Source organism: Lithobates pipiens, unplaced genomic scaffold, assembly GCF_037356315.1.
Source record: "Lithobates pipiens isolate NorthernLeopardFrog02 unplaced genomic scaffold, aLitPip1_a1.2 Scaffold_8, whole genome shotgun sequence".
Lineage (NCBI taxonomy): Eukaryota > Metazoa > Chordata > Amphibia > Anura > Ranidae > Lithobates > Lithobates pipiens.
In genome coordinates, this window is record NW_027507903.1 from 48639121 (window position 1) to 48654120 (window position 15000).

Genomic DNA, 15000 nt, shown 5'->3' on the forward strand with positions numbered 1-15000 from the left:
TATATATATATATATATATATATATATATATTAGAGATAGAGATATATATATATATAGAGATATATATAGAGATATCGATAGATCGATAGATATATATATATATATATAAAATTTTCACCCAAGAGTCAGATCACACGCCGTCCACTTCTCCTTTCTTTCCACTTGGCTTCCTTCAGACCACCCCTGGTCAGTTTAGGCAGCAGGACATGCAAGATGATCTTTTTTCAATCAATTTTTGAAAATAATTGGAAAGTACTACCACCCTTTACTTATAACGCCTTCATGAGTGCAGGAAATATTTTTTTATTTTTCACTGTTCTAAAGCCCTGCCCTAAGGTGACAACGCTGCTTTCCTACAAATGCATTGTGGTAAGTGGTGTCACTTTAGGACAGTATGCTTACCGACAGGATCACCAGGTGAAAATAAAAGGGAAAAAAGTCCCAAAAACAGACAAATGCAGCCACCACATGAAAGGATAAGCCAGCTACAAGATATTCTATTTTTTGCTCTTGGGTTTAGATGGCTTTTAAAGGCAATTTTTTTTTAGTTTTTTTTACATGTATAAAGTGAACTCTGCTGACTAGTGATGGACGAACTTCCGACGGGACGTTTCGCGAACGCGAAATGCGAACGGACCCAAACGTTCGCGAAACCGACCGTTCGCCGCGGGCCCCATTGACTTCAATGGGAGGCGAACTTTGCAAACCTTCATGTCGAATTTGCGGCCACGTGGTAATTATTAGGGGGTAAAACGTAGTCCCACCATCTGGACAATGACATAATACATGTATGAGGTGAATTTGGGATCGATAACTACAAGCATTTTTATTTTATTTGGGAAATTGTTCTAACAATTCAGGACTATGGAGTTAATGAAGGCAATGGAGGAGAGGGAAGGTCAGGGACCAGGGTAGGCAAAGAAGAGGGTGCAGGAGATGATCACCAGCAGCGTGACATACCGGAATGACACATGCACCGTGATAGAGGCATCTGCCAGCAGCACCGTAATACAGAGCACTGACAGCAGCACCGTGACATACAGCGCTGACAGCAGCACCGTGACATACAGCGCTGACAGCAGCACCGTGACATACAGCGCTGACAGCAGCACCGTGACATACAGCGCTGACAGCAGCACCGTGACATACAGCGCTGACAGCAGCACCGTGACATACAGCGCTGACAGCAGCACCGTGACATACAGCGCTGACAGCAGCACCGTGACATACAGCGCTGACAGCAGCACCGTGACATACAGCACTGACAGCAGCACCGTAAGCAGCCCCAGGAGGAAGTCAGCACAGCACAGGGATGGTGTGATCCCCTCATAATAAGAACCCCCAGGAGGAAGTCAGCACAGCACAGGGATAGTGTGATCCCTTCATAATAAGAACCCCCAGGAGGAAGTCAGCACAGCACAGGGATATCATAAGCAGCCCCAGTAGAAATATGACACCGCTCAACCTCTTCAAAGAGGAGGGTAGGGGCATATAGTACGGTGTGCTTTTTTGGGTCAAGGAAGTGAGCCAAATGAATTAAGAAGGTCTGTGTGCTTGATTAAAAAAATAGTTTATAGACATATACATGGTCTACTGGTCACATGTGTTGAATTCCTCCGAGATCCATGCCTCATTCATTTTTAGAAATGTGAGGTAGTTAACACTGTGGTGAGCTAGGCGAGTACGCTTATCGGTCACAATCCCCCCTGCTGCGCTGAACGTCCTTTCGGACAGGACACTGGATGAGGGGCAAGCCAACAGTTCGATTGCAAATTGGGCAAGCTCTGGCCAGAGGTCAAGCCTGCCCACCCAGTAGTCTAGGGGTTCATCACTCCTCAGAGCGTCCACATCGGCCGTTAACCCAATGTAGTCGGACACCTGACGGTCTAGGCGTTCCCTGATGCTGGATCCGGATGACACCTGTCGATGGGTCGGCTGAAAGAATGACCTCATATCCGAAGTCACCAACACATCTTCAAACCGGCCTCTTCTTGCAGGCGCTGTTGGATTGGTACCCGCAAATCCTTCTCTGGGAGTGGGAATTGCTCCTCTGCCAGCGCACGCAAAAGCAGAATGCAGCATTTCTCGAAGCAAGGCCTGGAAGTGCTGCATTCTGACAGCCCTCTGCGACGGCGGTAACATTTCCGCCATTTTGTGTTTGTACCGGGGGTCTAAGTACGTTGCCACCCAGTACTGGTCCTTGACCCTCATGCTTTTTATACGGGGGTCCCTATTAAAACACTGGAGCATGAAGGCCCCCATTTGCACTAAAGTGGAAGCGGTGTGGTGGCCTGGCTCCTGCTCATCATCCAGGATAATGTCGTCCTCTTCATTCTCCTCTCCCCATCCTCGCACAACAGGGATCCCAGAAAGGTTTAAAGCATGCTCTTCTTGCTCCTGCTCATCCGCCCCGGCACCATCCTCCTCTGACTCCTCATCAGACTCCTGTTGTTGACTTGTCTCAGATAGAGTAGCCCCCCCTGGGAATTCATCCAGCATTGCGACTTCCTCATCTTCCCGCTCCTGCTCCTCCACAGCCTGATCAATGACACGACGCAATGCACGCTCCAGAAAGAAGGCATAAGGTACCATGTCACTGATGGCGCCATGGCTGCGACTGACCAGTTTGGTGATCTCCTCAAATGGCCGCAGAAGTCTGCATGTGTCGCGCATGAGCAGCCACTGGCGCGGTGAAAAAAAACCCAGCTCCCCAGAACCGTTTCTTTCGCAGAGTTCATACAGGTAGACGTTAACTGCACGTTTCTGCTGGAGCAGCCTATCAAGCATATAGAAGGTTGAGTTCCATCGCGTCGGGCAATCGCAAATAAGACGTCTGACCGGCAGATGGTGTCGCCGCTGAATGTCAGCAAGGCGAGCCATGGCCGTGTAAGATCTTCTGAAATGGGCCGAGATTTTCCTTGCCTGCCGCAAGATGTCCTGGACCCCAGGGTATTTGACAAGGAATCGCTGCACGACCAAGTTTAAGACGTGTGCCATGCACGGCACGTGCGTGATTTTGCCCTGTTTCAATGCGCTAAGCAGATTGGCACCGTTGTCACACACCACTTTACCAACTGTCAAATTGAGCGGTGTTAGCCACTCATCTGCCTGTGAACGCAAAGCTGAAAGGAGTGCCGGGCCAGTGTGGCTCTTTGCTTCCAGGCACAACAGACGCAGCACGGCATGGCAACGTCTCACCTGGCATGTGGAATAGGTTCTGGGGAGCTTGGGCGGTGCAGTGGAAGAGACGCTAGCAGCGGAAAAGGAGGAGGCAGCTGAGGAGGAGAGGGAGGAGGATGGAGTAGGAGGAGGAGAAGAAGAGTCAGGCCTGCATGCAATCCGTGGCGGTAAAACCAAATCTACACGGGTGCCACGGGTTACATGCTTGACGGCCGTCAGAAGGTTCACCCAGTGGGCAGTAAAACTGATATACCTTCCCTGCCCGTGTTTGCTAGACCACGTGTCTGTGGTCAGATGTATCTTGGCACCGACACTGTGTGCCAGAGATACATTCACTTGCCGCTGAACATGGCCATATAGCTCTGGGATGCCCTTCTCTGAGAAATACTTCCTTCCTGGGACCTTCCATTGTGGTGTTCCAATGGCCACAAATTTGCGAAAGGCCTCCGAGTCCACCAGTTTATATGGCAGTAGTTGGCGGGCTATGAGTTCTGACAAGCCAGCCGCCAACCGTTGGGCAAGAGGGTTATCCGGCATCATCATTTTTTTACGCTCAAACATTAGGCCCACGGAAGCCTGCCTTTTTGCAGAAAAATGTGAGCTTGGCGTGATGGAAGGTGGAGTGGAGGACAATTGTGAGGAGAGAGGAGAAGGAGAAGTAGAAGACGAGGCTGGACGGTGAGAGCCTGCAGTGTGGCTTTGTGTGTTCCGTTGCTCCCACTGGGCTCGGTGATGGCTGCTCATGTGCCTTCTTAAGGCGGTCGTCCCTAGGTGAGTATTGGGCTTACCGCGACTAACGCGTTGACTGCAAAGATTGCAGATGGCAACGCTATTGTCAGCAGCGGACACGTTAAAAAAAGCCCACACTGCGGAGCCATGTGCCGGTGTCCTGGGAGCGCCAGATGTGACCGTACATGGTCGATGACTCGCTCCTGATACATTTGCAGTCTGCTTTGTCCCTGCTGTGCAATGTAAGTCATTGCTGCTTCTCCTCCCTATCTGCTGGTCCATATCTCCCTCTGAACTCCCCTCCTCTTCCTCTCTTGTGGGCACCCACGTGACATCACTAGACACGTCATCATCAACGTCACCTTCCCCACCGCTATAAGTAGAGATCTCGGAGTAGGCAGCAACACCGGGGACCAACCTCCTCCTTGGGCTGATCTGGGTACTGGCGTCAGACTGCTGAGTAGCGCTTGTTGCTACCTCCTCTTCCTGATCCAATACCAAGAGTGGCTGCGCATCAGAAATGTCCTCTTGATATGGATCGGAATATAATTCCAGTGACTCAAGCGGAAGGTATGTGGTGGTGGTGGTGGTGGTCGTGTTGTTGGTGGTAGTGTCTTTGGGGGTGCACATAGCAGAGAGTGAAGAAGAGGGTGCAGATCGAGAGGATGAGGAGGGTGCAGAAGAGTAAGGCTGAGCGAGCCACTCAACCAAGTCTGGTGCATCCTTTAAAGTAATTGAACGCACCTTCTGCAACTTCCCACTTTGGCTCAAGCCTGTTGCTCCTGCCCTACCCCTACCACCCCTGCGGAAGGGCCTGCCTCTTCCTCTGCATGTCATTTTTTAAATGACCCTGTGACAAAACTCTTAGTCCCTATACCGCTGAAGGACTGCTGCAGTATAGGTGAGCGGTCAGCAGTGGTGCACGTCAACCCTATCTATTGTGGACCTATAGCGGTCCTTACAGAACAGCAGACTGTACCGCACTCAAGCCTATGTACCGTAGCACCCTATACCAAGTTACCAGTCCTTATAAGAACTTTTGTGGACCAAGCAGGTTGTGTATTAGTGTTTAGCAGACTGTACGTCAGTCCCTATACCGCTGAAGGACTGCTGCAGTATAGGTGAGCGGTCAGCAGTGGTGCACGTCAACCCTATCTATTGTGGACCGATAGCGGTCCTTACAGAACAGCAGACTGTATCGCACTCAAGCCTATGTACCGTAGCACCCTATACCAAGTTACCAGTCCTTATAAGAACTTTTGTGGACCAAGCAGGTTGTGTATTAGTGTTTAGCAGACTGTACGTCAGTCCCTATACCGCTGAAGGACTGCTGCAGTATAGGGCAGCGGTCAGCAGTGGTGCACGTCAACCCTATCTATTGTGGACCGATAGCGGTCCTTACAGAACAGCAGACTGTACCGCACTCAAGCCTATGTACCGTAGCACCCTATACCAAGTTACCAGTCCTTATAAGAACTTTTGTGGACCAAGCAGGTTGTGTATTAGTGTTTAGCAGACTGTACGTCAGTCCCTATACCGCTGAAGGACTGCTGCAGTATAGGGCAGCGGTCAGCAGTGGTGCACGTCAACCCTATCTATTGTGGACCGATAGCGGTCCTTACAGAACAGCAGACTGTACCGCACTCAAGCCTATGTACCGTAGCACCCTATACCAAGTTACAAGTCCTTATAAGAACTTTTGTGGAACAAGCAGGTTGTGTGTTAGTGATTAGCAGACTGTACGTCAGTCCCTATACCGCTGAAGGACTGCTGCAGTATAGGTGAGCGGTCAGCAGTGGTGCACGTCAACCCTATCTATTGTGGACCGATAGCGGTCCTTACAGAACAGCAGACTGTACCGCACTCAAGCCTATGTACCGTAGCACCCTATACCAAGTTACTAGTCCTTATAAGAACTTTTGTGGACCAAGCAGGTTGTGTATTAGTGTTTAGCAGACTGTACGTCAGTCCCTATACCGCTGAAGGACTGCTGCAGTATAGGGCAGCGGTCAGCAGTGGTGCACGTCAACCCTATCTATTGTGGACCGATAGCGGTCCTTACAGAACAGCAGACTGTACCGCACTCAAGCCTATGTACCGTAGCACCCTATACCAAGTTACCAGTCCTTATAAGAACTTTTGTGGACCAAGCAGGTTGTGTATTAGTGTTTAGCAGACTGTACGTCAGTCCCTATACCGCTGAAGGACTGCTGCAGTATAGGGCAGCGGTCAGCAGTGGTGCACGTCAACCCTATCTATTGTGGACCGATAGCGGTCCTTACAGAACAGCAGACTGTACCGCACTCAAGCCTATGTACCGTAGCACCCTATACCAAGTTACCAGTCCTTATAAGAACTTTTGTGGAACAAGCAGGTTGTGTGTTAGTGATTAGCAGACTGTACGTCAGTCCCTATACCGCTGAAGGACTGCTGCAGTATAGGGCAGCGGTCAGCAGTGGTGCACGTCAACCCTATCTATTGTGGACCGATAGCGGTCCTTACAGAACAGCAGACTGTACCGCACTCAAGCCTATGTACCGTAGCACCCTATACCAAGTTACCAGTCCTTATAAGAACTTTTGTGGAACAAGTGAGTTGTGAATGTTTAGCAGACTGCAGCAGAAGGGCAGCAGTCAAGTATAATATCCTTTCTATATTTGGAAGAAAGAATATTATACATGTACAAGCCTATTACTGTACCACTGATACCAGTCCTGAAAAGAACCTTTGTGGAACTAATAATAACAGCAAGTCTTTAAAATTACCCTCACTGCCTGACAACACTGCTTCCTTCCTGTCCCTATACAAATTGGCAAAAAAAGAGAACGATTAGTGGTTACTGGAACAGCTCTTTTGTGGACCTTGATAGTAACAGCTAATGATGATGATGATGATGATGATGATGAAAGACTAATCTGGCTGTCCCTGTAGCATACACCGTCCTTTCCCTTTCTCTAAACTAACAAAAGACACTCAGGCTGCTGCAAGAATCAGCAGCACAGCAAACCTATCAACACCTAACACCTATACCAGTCCTGAAAAGAACTTTTGTGTACCAAATAGCTAGTGGTTTATCTCTCCCTACTCCACACAGGAACCTGTCCCCATCTTAACAGAAGAAAGAATGTAAAATGGCCACCGGATCGGGTGTATTTATAGGTTAGGGGGAATGTACAAGTGTCCATGTGCTGTCATGTCTCAATTGGCTGTCCTGTATCACATGATAAACGTGTCACCAAAGGTTAAAGCTCTTGTATACATTAAACACGTAAGTCCGCCGCGGCGAACGACGGAAAAAGGCGTTCGAACGTGCGGACCGCGAATGTCGGAAATTCGCCGCGAAACGACCGCCGGGCGAACCGTTCGGCCATCACTACTGCTGACATTGGAAAAATGAGAAATCCATAGGTTTGAGCATTTTCAGAAGGATAGGTTAGCAGTGGCAGCCTGTATTTTTTCCTCCGTAAAGCTTCCATTTGATCATAGTTCAGTAGCTTATTCATTTCCTACTTTTCATCGAGAATGCAAGATGCTTCATATCAAGATGTCACTGCTTCCTAGAGAAGAAACGTCTAGTTCTGGTACAGGCCACACATCAGATACCTCCATTGTGCATTGCTTCAAGTCTAGTGTCATGAACAAGATCTTCTAGATAATGCAATGGGACATTTCATTTCATGTTCTCCTTTCTAGTGGACATTTCAGTCAGTCATAGTTCAATATATTCATAACTCCCTGACTTTTCATCTTCTTTTCAACATTACTTAAAATGATCTACAAACAACAAGTTTTACAGAATTTTTTTTTTCAAAAATACAGGACTATTAAAGTAAACCTTACTTTTTAAAGTTTGGATGGGGTTAGAGCCTTCATTGCGTTTTTAATGTGTGTCTAAATTAATATTTCCTGTACCAATTGACTACTAGGGCACTGGATTTCCATTTCCCCTTCCCTCAATTGTAATCTGCACAAACTACTATAAAGAGGTCACTAGAAATTTCACAGAATTACTCTATTAGTTACTTATGCTTTATATACTGGGGTTTAAAAGGGAATGTCTAGTGGTATTACATAGATTTTTATTTTATTGATATTAAGAAAATCTAATAATAAATTTAGATATATATATATATATATATATATATATATATATATCCAAACTCTGGGCAAAATCTGTTCTTCCTCCTGCCTCCCAACCTACTCTAAGCCATCTTACCCGGTGTTAAGCCTTCCTTACCTGGTGAAGTCAGTTATACTCACTTGCGTCACCCCAAAATCCTTGCTGATACTGTTTTTTCGCCTGCAGGGATCTCAAGCACAGCATTGCACATTGCCCCTAGATGGCCAGTCCCCTTCACTCGCCTTGGTCCTACCTTAAGCCCCATACACACGGGCCGAATGATCGAGAGACATTGGCCGGCTCAATAAAAAGCGGGCAACATTCGGGCTGTGTCTATGTCAGCCGATCCGATAGAAGTGGGAAGAGCAGTCGAAAACCAGCAGCCGCCCGGCTCCCGGTCAGCACTCTCAGCCAATGGCTAAGAGTGCGGACCAGAGTGTCCAAAACAGCTCAGCAGGGAAGATTGCTGTACTAACATCAGATCGCTAGCACAGCGATTGGAGCGGTCAGTTGAACCGCTGGGTTAGTGTGTACCAGGCTTTAGTAAAGTGGGGGGGGGGGGGGAGGGAGAGAGGGAGAAGAAGGGAAGCACACGTCTGTAAAAAACAGTCCTAGTGCCAGTCCACAGAGGAGCATTTGTACAGTGAGTTTTTAAAAGCCCATTTATTTCAATGGACTGCCAAATGTGCAAAGAGTATGGCAGAAGTGGCTTTCAAAATTATGCTGCCCCAAACCACATGGTACTGCAGTACCATGCGTGTTGGTGTCTGCAACACAAGTGTGTTTCCTAAACGCAATTGAAGCGCGATTAACAATTGGAAAAAATAAAAGAAAGAATCTGGCACCTTTGGCTCCTTGCATGTTGGGGTAAGTGGAGCTGTACTAAGAATTACTAAGATCACATGTAAATGAATCGTAAATGCATGAATGTACCCTCAGGGTACAAGGAGATGGCATGACACTCACCTGCAATGGTGGTTTTTGGCTGATCAGTGTACCATCTCAAGTCTGTAGGTTCCTGCAGACATCATGGTTTACCAGCTTTGGGATACAGTAGTTCCCAGAAAAGGTTAGAATACAGTGTTGATCATGATCATTGTTTGGGCACATGATCAGTGTAGTCACTCTTTTTTATTTTCTGCCCTTTCCTCTGACACAGACTTGTACATTCAGTTGACAATTTACCGTGAGGGCAAGAACATTCCGACAGTCCAACCACCCTCTAAGTTATAGATGACCCTGGTCATGGTAGACTTTTGTGCTGTTAGCCATTGATTGATGCGCCAAACTTTCTGCAGAAGGTAGTCCATACCTTCTACCTAATAAAATTATTTACAGTATATACAGCAAAACAAAAAAAAACAAAAAAAAAAAAAATAGTCAAAAGGCAATTTTAACACAGTGTAAACTTCTGCCTCATCCATTACGTAAAACCAGAAAAACAAGGAATAAATTATGAGTAAAAAGGTAGTCAAGTCCACTTGATTCAGCCGACATTAAGCTCTGAAATGACCGTAATATTTGGCTATATAGCAGTGCCATTATACTGACCTAACTACACTAATGGAGGCCATAGAGAACATTTTCTTTTATGTTTATACACAGAATGGGGATGTTTACACAGTTTATCCTGCCTGCTATTTCAGCCTTGGCAGATGATGTGCCGAGTAGCCTTGAATACAGAAGCCCCCCATTCTGGAATATATGTTTACTTGGAAAACAACATACAGTATTTTAAACAATGTGTCCTGAAACTCTATAGTATTCTATGGCAGCTGCATTGTGAAGCATAACAAATCAGCTCATTTAATGTGCGTAAACACAGGCACAAAGCAAAATAATAAAGTAACAAAATGATAGATGTGGGCAAATGTGCTTTGTTTGATGCAACTCATGCTGGTCTACATTCCAGCCTTTAAATAAATAAATAAAAAAAAAAAGTTGTAGCCCAGTTTATAGCTTGTTATTTTGGATTGCTTTATTATAATCTTGCACTTTGACAAACTGAAGAAAAAACTAAAGTTAAAAATAAAAATAAATTATATACAGTATCTCACAAAAGTGAGTTCCCCCCTCTCACATTTTTGTAAATGTTTTATTATATCTTTTCATGTGACAACTCTAAAGAATTGACAGTTTGCTACAATGTAAAGTAGTGAGTGTACAGCTTGTTTAACAGGGAAAATTTGCCGTCCCCTCAAAATAACTCAACACACAGCCATTCATTTCTAAACAGCTGGCAACAAAAGTGAGTACACCCCTAAGTGAAAATGTCCACATTGGGCCCAATTAGCCATGTATGGGGAGCAGGTGTGTTAAATTTGGTGTTAACGCTCTCACCCTCTCATACTGGTCACTGGAAGTTCAACATGGCAAAGAACTCTGAGGATTTGAAAAAAAAAAAAAAAAAAAGAATTGTTGCTCTATATAAAGATGGCCAAAGGCTATAAGATGATTGCTAAGACCCTGAAACGGAGTTGCAGCACAGTGGCCAAGACCATACAGCAGTTTAACAGCACAGGTTCCACTCAGAACAGGCCTCGCCATGGTTGACCAAAGAAGTTGAGTGCACATGCTCAGCGTCATATCCAGAGGTTGTCTTTGGGAAATAGACGTATGAATGCTGCCAGCATTGCTGCAGAGGTTGAAGGGGTTGAAGGGGTGGGTCAGACTGTCAGTGCTCAGACCATATTCCACACACTGCATCAAATTGGTCTGCATGGCTGTCATCCCAGAAAGAAGCCTTGTCTAAAGATAATGCACAAGAAAGCCCAGAGTTTTCTGAAGACAAGAAGACTAAGGACATGGATTACTGGAACCATGTCTTGTGGTCTGATGAGACCAAGATAAGCTTATTTGGTTCAGGAGGTGTCAAGCGTTGTGGTGGCAACCAGGTGAGGAGTACAAAGACAAGTGTGTCTTGCCTACAGTCAAGCATGGTGGTGGGAATGTCATGGTCTGGGGCTGCATGAGTGCTGCTGAAACTGGGGAGCTACAGTTAAATTAGGAAACCATGAATGTCAACATATACTGTGACCTACTGAAGCAGAGCATGATCCCCTCCCTTCGGAGACTGGGCCACAGGGCAATATTCCAACATAACGACCCTAAACACACCTCCAAGACAAACATTGCCTTGCTAAAGAAGCTGAGGGTAAAGGTGATAGACTGGCCAAGCATGTCTCCAGACCTAAACCGTATTGAGCATCTTTGAGGCAGCCTCAAACGGAAGGTGGAGGAGCACAAGGTCTTCATCATCCACCATCTTTGTGATGTCATCATGGAGGAGTGGAAGAGGACTCCAGTGGCAACCTGTGAAGCTCTGGTGAACTCCATGCCCATGAGGGTTAAGGCAGTGCTGGAAAATAATGGTGGCCACCCAAAATATTGATTTTGTGGGCCCAATTTGGACATTTTCACTTATTGGTGTACTCACTTTTGTTACCAGCAGTTTAGACATTAATGGCTGTGTGTCACGTTATTTTGAGGGGACAGCAAATTTACACTGTTATACTACTTTACATTGTAGCAAAGTGTCATTTTTTCATTGTTGTCACATGAAAAAATAAAAAATAATTACAAAAATGTGAGGGGTGTACTCACTTGTGTGAGATAATATATAAAATATGTTTCTCATCTGTTCCAAAACAAGGAGCCCATCATCATTCCAATGCTTAATTTATAAAGTAAACCTGGGCAATCAAATCTAAAACAGAATGCTTTTTGTCTAAATGTGCAAACCCCCTGATGCAGACTGATGAGTAGAGTTGAGAAGCCCTGGGCAGAACTGTGGGCTCGGAAGGATGTGTTCCCAAACAAATTAGATTACCTGAACCTAAAACAGTGGTTACCGACCTCATTTCCCAAGCACATGTGCTTTAAGTTATGTCAATGGTTTGGTGTTTGACTGATATCTAAGGAAAATGACATTGCCTGTTGGGGTACTTGAGGACTGAATTTAAGAACCAATGACCTAGATCATGCTTCCTTTTATCTGGCCCTTGGGGCACCACTTCATCCACAGATACTGACAATGAGACATAAATTCTGCCACGGACACCAACAATGGGGCCCTGTTCCTCCTACTGACAGACAATGGGGTGCAATTTCTCCCAATGAGACCAATGATGGGGGATGCAATCCCTTCCAATGACCTCTACAATGGGGTATGTTTTTTTTTTTTCCTACTGACATTTTCTATTTTGTTTAGAAAGTTTGGAGACCCCTGACAGATGATTCAACATCACAGGGTGATTGAGTGAAGCCAAGCACTGCAAAGGATAAAACCCATGGAAGAAAGGCTCGTCTATTTTATGCGGGATCTTTAAGGAGAACTACAAAACAAAAAAGTGTGCATGTCCACTTTAAATGCAAAATTCATAACACCCTAAATTAGGAAGTGAAATAATGTTAAGGTCTAGTTTACACTTGCTTCAAACATGCTTTGTTAAAGCTCTCTGAACACCAGTCAAAGCTCCCGTCACTAAAAAAATGGTTAGCTTACAGTCCTGTTTACACCTTGCTTTTGCTTGTTGCTTCAGTGAGGCTTCAAGCGAGCTTTTCCATAGACTTCTATGGAGGCTTTGTAGACACGTTGAAGCACCACTGAATCTATATGGGGTATAGTTTTTGAAGTGAAGCCAAAGCAAAAGCAAGGTGTAAACAGGACTCAAGCGAACCATTCTATTTAGTGACAGGAGCTTTGACTGGCGTTCAGAGAGCTTTAACAAAGCCTGTCCAAAGCAAGTGCAAATGAGCCCTTAAAATACATAATTTAAAGTGCATCAATATAAAGATCTAGTGAAAAATGAATACATTATATGGAATGTTAAAAATATTAATCTTAAAAAGTGGTGCTTCATGCAATCAAAATGTATATATTATTCAAATATGTGAACCAAAAAAACACACACACACACACACATACACACTAGGATGGTGCTGATACTAAGCTTTTGTATCGGTACTCATGCAAATGCTCCGATACTAGAAACCGATACCCTAGGTTTTTTTTCCAGTTGTCAACAGGGCAATGCGGGTAAATGTAACAAAACAATGCTGGAAATCATTGGTCGTTAAGGAGCGGGGCCGAGTCCTTAACAACCAATGAAGTTTCAGCTGTCCTCGCTGCCTTCTCCCCTGCTGCCACTTCTGCCCTTTACGTCCTCCTTTCGCCAGCTTTACTGGGTGCCTTCCCCACCTCCTCTCTCTCCCACCAGCTGCAGCGTTCTCCTAGCCGCTAGCAGGTCTGTCATCCTGCATGGTCAGGCGGTTTCTTGGTTGTCAGCAGCGGCTGTGGGTGGCTCTCCTCTAGCTGCTCCTCCAGTTTTTACCCAGCTGTTACATCTGCTCCTTTTTCCCCTGGCCAGGAGCTTGTTGTTGAGCCATACAGCTGGGATCCTATCCACACATAGCAGCATGTGAGTGGACAATCGTAATTCCACTTAATAAGGTGACCTACTTTTGTTAGCTGGAACTTTTGTTTTTTCCTTTGCCCAGTGTTTGTATGATACACACAAGCTTGGCATGGTATATACAGCAATATTTTGGGATTTTATGCAGACTGTATATGATCTCAATTTTTTATTTCAATACTTTTACTTAAGTATTATTATTACCACCACTCTACCCAGTATTCCTAGACAATAGGTATCGGTATCAGCGAGTATTTAAACAAAATATAAGTACTTGTAAAAAAATAAAATAAAATGAAGGCCTGGAGCCCCCTCCCTAGGGAAATAGAGCCTTGACTGATGGGGGCAAGGGCAGGTGCCAGTCAAGGGGAACGATTTGTAACATGGGGATGGGATAAGCTTGAGCTCAGGGAATGTGTGCCCCAGGGAATTCTGGGTCTTTGGGAAGAGTCGGTTGGAAGAGTTGCCCATGCGCCTGCCCCGTTTTTTATAGCATGTCACAGCTTGCTGCGGTTTTTTGACCTTGCCACCAGTTAAAGTTGCTGTAATGGGCTATGCCCTTGATGGAAAATTGGAAGTAGGCTGTCTGTCCACCACTTATGGCAAGGACAGGCCCCACTTCCCTCTTTTGGTTGAGTGCTCACAGTATGACTGACTGGCACTGGTTAAATATGTTCACATGTTATGTGTTGGAATTAAATAAAGCTGTGGTCTTGCCCTTTCCAACCTAATGGTTGTAAGCGTTTTATTTAATGGGGTAAAGGGCAAGGGTGGTGGGGGATTTGATCCCATTGTGTTACATTAATTGGGACCTAGGTCCCTTGCGCCTCAGCAGTCATGGCATTGGTGCATCCGAAATATATATACACACACATACAGAAAAAAGTCCAACTCCACAGATAATATCCAGGTGCCCAAATGGTGCTTGGTGATAGACAAATCAGAGTTTAACATGCTCAGAAGGTGCTCTCCCCATATGTAATCACGTCTCTTACCAAACTAAGCAGATTTCAAATTATATTGATAAAACATGCTTCTCCAAGAAGAGCGACTGCTCTCAATCTCAAAATAGCAGAAAAAGATATGGCTCCATCAGTAATTCACGCCACTGGTGTCACCACAATGCATGCGAGATGAAGTAGCCAAACGCAGGCAAATTATTAATTTCCAACACAGCTCTCACAAGAGGGCAGAGAACAGGAGAACGGTTCTTGCCAGCCGACCCGTGCGTTATGATGTCACATATGTGGCTCAACTCTAATCCGGACCTTTGTTTGGAAAGTTTGGAGACCCCTGACCTAGATGATTCAATACCACAAGGTGACTGAGTAAAGTAAACCAATACAAAAATGTTAAAACCCATTGGAGGAAGGACTTGTTTTTTGTATGTGGTTTCTTTGAGGCCGGGTTCACACCACAGCGATGCGGGAACGCCGCGAATCCGCGGCGTTTTCCCGCATCGCACACCTCCCGCCGGCAGTTCACAATGCCCTATGCGAACGGCTGGGAGTGACAATGATATGTTAATGACACCCCCAGATCCGTCTGCATATCGC

At 45.6% G+C, this 15000-nt stretch overlaps 1 protein-coding gene across 2 annotated transcripts in view; it reads right to left on the reverse strand.

Annotated features, from left to right (window-relative positions):
• Positions 1-15000, reverse strand: part of FURIN (furin, paired basic amino acid cleaving enzyme) — a 391128-nt gene that overhangs the window by 249342 nt on the left and 126786 nt on the right. The gene's annotated exons all lie outside the window — the stretch shown is intronic.